Below are 8,221 nucleotides of genomic sequence, written 5' to 3' on the forward strand. Positions count from 1 at the left end.
GATGTTGAACTGTTAAGTCACAGGTTTGTCATAAACTTGTCCATTGGTAAGATGCTTGCCTGTTTATTTCTCTGGATTTCCTAGGGACCCAAATACAATAGAGACGCTCCAATCTTGTGAGAAGGCTGTTGACTGGGCAAAGTCTGGGAAATTACGCAGCAAGACATCGACGAAGCCAAACTTTCTGTCTTCTCAACCGTAGATGCTCCTGTCACTCCTTCAGACAAAGGTATTGTGAGTATAACAGTGAGAATCTCAGTCCACAGCCTCAGATGACATTGCTGTTTTCCGAATTCTCCTCATGCACAGGCAGGAGCACCAGCTTCTGGCGCCTCCGTCCTTGCCTGTGATACGATTTCCACGTCTGACACCCTAAACATTGGCCTTGGAAATACGCTTCCCGACATCCGGGCGAGAAGAGTGTATCCTGTCAGTTCAGTTTTACCGACCTGAGGCCCAGTGGGGCCAACCCACGGCAGTGTCTGGGCTCATTAGGGTAGAAGGACGACGTGGGCATGGCCCTGGCCTGGCCACGTTACTCTGTAGAGCCACTTTTGCTCACAGCATTATCAGCCTCACATGGCCCTGACTGCATCCACGCTGCAGAAGCAGGCCTTGGTAGGAGTCAGCGTGGCTCCTGGGAGCTGGAAGTCAGGGTGTGATCTCTGGGCTGTTAGACACGTCCCTGTGGTTGAAACACGTACATGAAATAACAGTGAGATGCACCTGTCCCCTCCGGGACACGAGTGCACAGCACACTGTGCAAGCTCCTGGGCGGCAGCCCCACCGTGCCTGTGGTTTGTCTTCTAGGAATGGACCACTTCCTGTACGGCCTCTCAGATGAGATGAAGCAGGACCACAGGGAGCAGCTCTTCACCCTCAGCCACGACAAGCTCCTGGCCGTGAGCGATAGGTGAATGGGGAGCGGGGGAGACAGTGTCTGGGATTGGAGGCCTTAACGGCACTGACGCAGAAGCCAGTCCTGGCTGACCTCGCCTGCCTTCCTCTCAGGTACCTCGGCACTGGGAAGAGCACGCATGGCCTGGCCATACTCAGACCCGAGAACCCCAAAATCGCCAAGGACCCATCCTGGATCATCAGATGAGCAGCCCTGGTGCCCCCAACTGTGCAGGAGCCCCTGAGACAATAGGCCTGTAGAGCTGAATATGAAAAGTCAGAAATGCTACTGCTTTTTCCAAGAATATTGTCATTCTTAAGGTGTAGCCACTGACTGGCAAGTCAATCTTGAGTGACCAGGAAGACGTTCATTGAAATAGTCATGCACGAAATGCCAAAGATGCACCACATAGAATTTTCACTTTCTACTGACAGAAAGGCTTGTTTTACCTCATTACTTCTAGAATATTTATTTAAGAATCTAAAAATAAAGGGCAACTCTGACTTAACCTCTGCTTGAGTCATTATTTTGAGTAGCATTTAGGGCCTTTACTAAAAGAAGTAAAATGAAAAGGTACACAAAGGTGTCCCATGTCTGCCTGTGCTGATTCATGAAACTCGATCACACCGAGGCCCTGTGGGAGCATCCTCCTAACAGACGGAAGTTCAACGGGGCGGCTGGATGGAAGCAGTCCTGAGAAGCAGGTGGGCTGGGGAGAGGAAGCCCTCACTTCGTCTTTACAGAGCCAGAAAGGAAAGCCTCCACACCAGCTCTTCTTGGCCGTTGGACTCTGATTTCCCAAACAGCTTGTTTTTGGGGTCTCCTCTCCCCCAATACAGCTCTCCACCCCCGCTTCTGAGGCACAGTGTGGTCTCTTGCAGACTAGAGCTAAGAGGCAGAAACGCTGTCCCTACAAGAGGGGGGCCCGTGAGGGTGGCAGGGCTGTCACCCCAGCACCCATGTCTATTCTGGCAAGAGTCATCAGAGAATTCCAAATTAGGTCCCAGCGAGGACCGTGGCTTGGACTGGATGAGAAACTGGCTATCAGATTTTTCGAACCCCTACCTTGGTGGTTTTAACATGCAACTAGGATTGCAATCAAGAGGCTTAGTAGATAAGATTCATGTGTTCTCTTTTACTTTCTAAGGAGAGCAGGAGCCTGGGGTCGAGGCCCAGGGTCCTGGCCTGCTGCTGTGGATAGAAACTGACACATGGCATTAAACATGGCGCTCCCTTTGGCCTGTGTAAACAACTGGCTTTTTTCTCCTTTTATGAGTTGTGCATAGTTCAGTGATCCCTACTAAAAATATTTTTATAATCTTTGCCCACAAAAGTGCTGAGAAAACCATTAGTAGCCACCCATAGATTGAGGTTTTAATCTCCTACTTAAAAAACTAAAATGGAGGACTGTTGCAGTTGTAGGCAAACATTTAATACACACATCTGAAAGCATGAGACACAGTCCACAGACAGCATGTACTGGAGCTGGTGGGGCACATGGGCGGTGACAGGTGCTTGCTGGTTAGGTATTAATGTCAATAATACTTTCATAAAGTGCTGATAAATAACTTAAGTGTTACAAAAACAGATGGTCCACGGTGAGTCCAGGTTGCAGGCCCACGCAGGCAGGACTGGGTCAGACGCTCCAGGGCTGCACGTGCTCTAGCTGGCCTGAGTCCGACACGTCGTAGCTGGCCTTGTACTTGGCCAAGATCTTCATGAGGGGCCGCAGCTTGAGCCACCACTGTTCTTTGGGAATCCTGTGCCTCTGGAGGGAAGGGGGGACAGCAGTGAGGCTGAGAGATGCCACGGCCAGCACAGTGAGTGGTCTTGCCAGAAACATGGGGTTTGTAGGGTCGGCTGAATCAACTAGATAAAGCCAATTTCAGGGTCAAATGAAACCATTGTTTTTATATTTCTAAAAATTCTTCCCAAACACCTAGTGGTGGTTTCTTATTGTTGTTCTTTTGAGACTGAGTCTCACTCTGTCCCCAGGCTGGAGAGCACTGGTGCAATCTCAGCTCACTGGAACCTCTGCCTCCCAGGTTCAAGCGATTTCTCCTGCCTCAGCCTCCTGAGTAGCTGCGACTACAGGTGTACACCACCACGCCCGGCTAATTTTTGTATTTTTAGTAGAGATGGGGTTTCACCATGTGGGCCAGGCTGGTCTTGATTCTCTTGACCTTGTGATCCACCCACCTAGGCCTCCCAAAGTGCTGGGATTATAGGTGTGAGCCACCGTGCCTGGCCAAGACCTAGTATTTTTTAACTGAGCTTCAGAAAAGCTAGTTCAAAAGCAACAGCAATGGCCATTCCTTCCCCTGTCCTGTACTCACATTGGCTGGGTTTGCTAAGGCAATAAAACTCCAATTTACTCAAAATACGTTTGCTTCTTCAGCTCTGCCACAGGTTGAAAAATAACGTTTCTTTGCTTATTCCCAGCACACAAATGGAATCATCAGTGGTCAATTTTTTTCCTATAAAAGATTTTAAAAAAGATTAACAACACCCTGTCACATGGGCAGGTGGGAGAGCAGAATCATGGGGCGAGATGAGAAGTGAGATTCCTGGCAAGCATGCTGAACCTGGCCTGGAAGCCCCGGGGAGGCCGAGAACGGCCAAGAACAGCCAACAACCGTGCAGTGTGGCCAGTGCCCTGGCCTGGGCTTGTGCAGCTCTGCTCTTGTAGGATCGCCCTGATGGTTTCCTGGAAAGCAGCTTTTGTTTTTCCTCTCAGTGGAGAGAATTTTTCACTAAATAGTGGAATAGGGAAATTACCTTAAGAAATTGATGCTCATGAATACACACACTGAGGTGTAAGAAACATCCATAGCTAAATTAGCAAAAGAAAATTAATGTAGAGAGAATCAGTCAGTTCTTCAAAAAGACAAACCGATTGAAACTATTCACATCACTGTTTTTTGTAGACTGTCATTCTTCTAAGTCGGACATTGGTAGTGATAATTGTTTGCCCTAATAAAAGCATACATCTGGTATGACTGAAGAAAGCTGGGGGCGGGGGGCGAGAAAGATGCTGGCACAAACAGCCACTCAGGAATGAGTGGGGACCAGCCACGTTGGAACCATTAACAAGAGTATTATACAAAATGTCATGTTTTTTAAAACTTTTCAGTTTATCTAAAGATTTGTTAGAATATGTAACTTACAAAACTGATGTAAGGAAAAACATGCATAGTTCTACAAACATGAACAATTCATTCAGCAGCCAAATCTTCCCCAAAACTGGAAGTTCTGATGGATGGAGTCGCAAGGAGGTTGTCCTAACAAACATCCAAAAAATAGAAGGCCCCACTTAAACTGTGAGGGAAACTGCGGGCTGATGCTCAGGATCTCCAGAGCAAAAAGCCTGCACAAAAGAACTTCAGGTTGAATCTAGCAGTGATAAAAGAGAACATGTCACCCACACCCAAGCTGACCTTATCCCAGAAATCCAAGGTTGGTTAAATAGCAATGCTCAGAGACCAGCAGGAGTTAGAACATCACATGCAGCTCAGTACTGAACTGAAGAAGGAACCAGCATCCTACTTCTCCCCGATAGGACAGCATTTTCACCAAGGCAGACTGCCTCCCTCCCCGGACCCCTTATTTCTGCACTGGGCCTCCTTGAGTTTTGCAGTAATCCACTCCACAGCTCTGGCAGAGATTTTGGTTCCAAAGTTTCTATCAAATGGAGAGGGTGCCCCACCCTGTTGGTGGTTAGAGTCATATGAAATATCAGTTATACAGTAACACTTTGCTGTTCAATAGAAATGATGATTTCTATTTCACAGAATTCACGTTTTTATTTCCAGGTCTTTATGGATAGCTGGAACAGAACAAAACAAAATCTGTGTTTCCTGTAGCCTGAACTCAGCCTGTTAAGCAAGTGTCAAGTGTTCCCCCTGTCCAGTAAGAGGAGGATTTTAATAAATGGAACGAGTCAACTAACAGTCTCCAATATTTTAAAATCTTCAATCAGGATTTCATAAACTCATCTGGGGTGGGGATGGGTCGCAGCTTTAAGAATCTGATAACCGTTGTGGATTCTTTAACAAAATCACACATACACCTACTATTTCATCATCATTTCAGGGGATTCATCAGCTCTCTGGAATAAATTCACGGGCTCTGGTTTAAAAGTATAAAGAATAGGAGGTGGTGAGGAAGGAGTGCGTGCGAGTTAGGAATGCTGGACCGCTGTGTCCCAGGCTCAGCTCACAACACGCGTGTGCCTGCATGCAGCTCATTCCAGGTCATTCTGATTTGGGGGTGAGTGTCAAGTATATTACATGTCTGATAATCCATTTTAAATCTTAGGAAGCTCCAGTTTTTAACTTGATGAAGTGTTTAATTTGAATAACCATTTCCAAGTAATGGGGTTGTCACTGTTTTCGTGAAAGCTGACAGTTCCCTAAAAATCCCCATTACTCAAACCTCACCAACAAAAGAATCCTAAAGCTGGTGATGTCTGGCATGACTTAAAAGTTTAGATGTTTTGGCTGGGCACGGTGGGGATCACGCCTGTAATCCCACCACTTTGGGAGGCTAAGGTGGGCAAATCACCTGAGGTCAGGAGTTTGAGACCAGCCGGGCCAACGCGGTGAAACTCCACCTCTATTGAAAATACAACAATTAGTTGGGCATGGTGGTGGGCACCTGTACTCCCATCTACTCAGAAGGCTGAGGCAGGAGAATCTCTTGAACCTGGAAGAGGTGGAGGTTGCAGTGAGCCAAGATTGCACCACTGCACTCCAGCCTGGGCAACAGAGCAAGACTCTGTCTCAAAAAAAGAAAGTCTCCCAGCTAACTGGGTGTATGTGTATACTCCAGATTGTTTTGTTGTATAGTGACAACATATGCGACACATAATGCGACACAACAAACCAACACAGGATGTTGATTTCACCTAAGCCCAGCTAACAGGGAGTGATGAAATCTCATGCTGTCTTGCTCTGTCCCACCCAGAATGCAAATCATCCCTGTGCCCTAAAGTCTCCATGCTGTGGAGACTGCCCCTGAGTCACTCAGTAGCTGCCTTGGTTATCACATGGTTATCCGTACCCATCCCCCTCATGTATACAGGGGGCGGGTACTATCCTCAGTTTCAGGCACCCACTGGAGTCTTTGGACACATTCCCTGAGGCTAAGAGGGATGACTGTATTTCCTTTTTCCTTCCTAAACATCAGATGCTAATTAGCGAAATTATTGTGAGATATCTAAAAGAGTAAGACTATAAAGCAAAAATTTTAGTTGTCTAAATGCGGGCCAGTCTTTAGAGCAATGCACCACAACTCTCTTCTGCATCCGCTCAGTGTGTAGTAACTCCAGCAGCAAAGAAATTACCACTCATCCAGCCCAAAGTCACAGACCAGAATCTAAGAACCATGGTGTGACGGTGACCTTAAGATCAGCCCTGGTCTCTCACTCACCTGAGCACAAGGCCCCTCTGGATGGTGGTCTTCATTTTCTCTGTCAGGTGCTCCACACTGGACTGGAAAAGAGCATTTTGTTAATCAGACAATAAACTTCTGCCAAGCACCTACTGTGTGCCAGGCCCTGCAGGGCGGGAAGTGCCAACCACGCGTGGTGGCGGCGAGCCTGGCCAAGGAGGCTGCAAGCTCTCATGGCTCGGATCTCGGGGAGCCTCCCCTAGGTGGGGAGAGCACGTCTGCAGCAATGAACGCCGAGCACAGGGCACGGTGAGCAGCCCTCACGGGGGCCACTCGAAACGCCTTCCGGAATCAACACGGTCCCTGTGAAGACGATGATTCCGTGACTGGCCTAGTGCTCATTCATGGCTCTATTGCTCCTTATTTATTTTCATGACGATGTTCTCTCGGCGCTCTCAGAGGAAAAGAGCGACCTGTGGCCTTTCTATGGAATCTCCTGTGACGACCTGATGAAGTGTCTGACCAAAGAATTTTGTAGACTCTCATTCACACACAGATTTCTTAAGGAACAGATTGTCTTAGAAAAGAGTAACATCCTGTATCAGATCATCTTGGGAAGATTACAAGAGGGAGGTAATTCTCTAATGACTCATCCTAAGAAAATGGAGATTTTTTACATCTAATCAATCTGTCACTGGGCACGGTGGCAGAATTTCACAAAGTAGGAGGCTGGGTGCAGTCGCTCATGCCTGTAATCCCAGCTCTTTAGGAAGCCAAGGCGGGTAGATTGCCTGAGGTCAGGAGTTTGAGACCAGCCTGGCCAACATGGTGAAACACCATCTCTACTAAAAATACAAAAATTAGCAGGGCATGGTGGCAGGTGCTGTAGTCCCACCTACTTGGGACGTTGAGGCAGGAGAATCACTTGAACCCAGGAGGCTGAAGTTGCAGTGAGCTGAGATTGTGCCACTGCACTCCAGCCTGGGTGACAGAGCGAGACTCCATCTCAACAAAAACAACAACAAATCATAATTTCTCTTCTTAAACTCTTGCCAGATTGAATGCTGGTGAGGCAGGATCTGTGGACAGATTTCTGAAATACAGTCATGAGTCACATAACAGGGGGATATGTTCTGAGAAATGCATTGCTAGGTGACTTGAGCCTTGTGCAAACATCCTACAGTTAACTCTCACAAACCCAGGAGGCAGGGCCTGCCGCACACCTGTTGTTCCTGGCTACAAACCTGAATGTCTGGGACTGTTGAATACTGCAGGCAATTGTGTATCTAAATATGTCTAGATGTAGAAAAGCATAGTAAAAAAATATATAGATGTATATAATATATATATTTAATATATATAATCTTTCTATAAAAGATAAATAACAGTGCACCTGTTTGGGGCAGCTCCAGTATCATCTTATGGGACCCACCGCTGACAGAAACATTGCGATGCAGTGAATGACTCCACAAGTATTTAATTTCACACAGTGAAGAAATTCATGATTCATATGTCACATAATTAGTGACAACACCAAGGCCCTTTTTACTTGATCTATTTGGCTCAGAAACAAGTAACATCCCAACCTTTTAAAAGACAATGGTGCCGGGCACGGTGGCTCACGCCTGTAATCCCAGCACTTTGGAAGGCCCACATGGGCAGATCACGAGATCAGGAGTTCGAGACCAGCCTGACCAACATGGTGAAACCCCATCTCTATTAAAAATACAAAAATTATCTGGGCATGGTGGCATGCACCTGTATTCCCAACTACTCGGGAATCTGAGGCAGGAGAATTGCTTGAACTTGGGAATCGGAGGTTGCAGTGAGCCGAGATCGCGCCACTGTGCTGCAGCCTGGGTTGCAGAGCAATATATAATATTACATATTTATTTATATAACTAACTAAAGACAATTGTTCAAGTTGCATTT

At 47.0% G+C, this 8,221-nt stretch overlaps 2 long non-coding RNA genes across 2 annotated transcripts; one reads left to right on the forward strand and one right to left on the reverse strand.

Moving 5' to 3' along the window:
• The first annotated feature begins 92 nt into the window (after positions 1-92).
• On the forward strand, positions 93-1,205 carry LOC113221922. Its single transcript, XR_003308139.2, has 3 exons — positions 93-229; positions 811-913; positions 1,012-1,205. It is a non-coding gene; the product is annotated as an uncharacterized LOC113221922 (long non-coding RNA).
• Positions 1,206-2,308: 1,103 nt separating this feature from the next.
• LOC113221923 lies at positions 2,309-6,534 on the reverse strand. The gene is made up of 3 exons (XR_003308140.2): positions 6,329-6,534; positions 3,235-3,375; positions 2,309-2,666 (listed from the first exon to the last, which is right to left on the reverse strand). It is a non-coding gene; the product is annotated as an uncharacterized LOC113221923 (long non-coding RNA).
• Positions 6,535-8,221: the final 1,687 nt, after the last annotated feature.

Source organism: Piliocolobus tephrosceles, unplaced genomic scaffold, assembly GCF_002776525.5.
Source record: "Piliocolobus tephrosceles isolate RC106 unplaced genomic scaffold, ASM277652v3 unscaffolded_28371, whole genome shotgun sequence".
Classification (NCBI taxonomy): Eukaryota; Metazoa; Chordata; class Mammalia; order Primates; family Cercopithecidae; genus Piliocolobus; species Piliocolobus tephrosceles.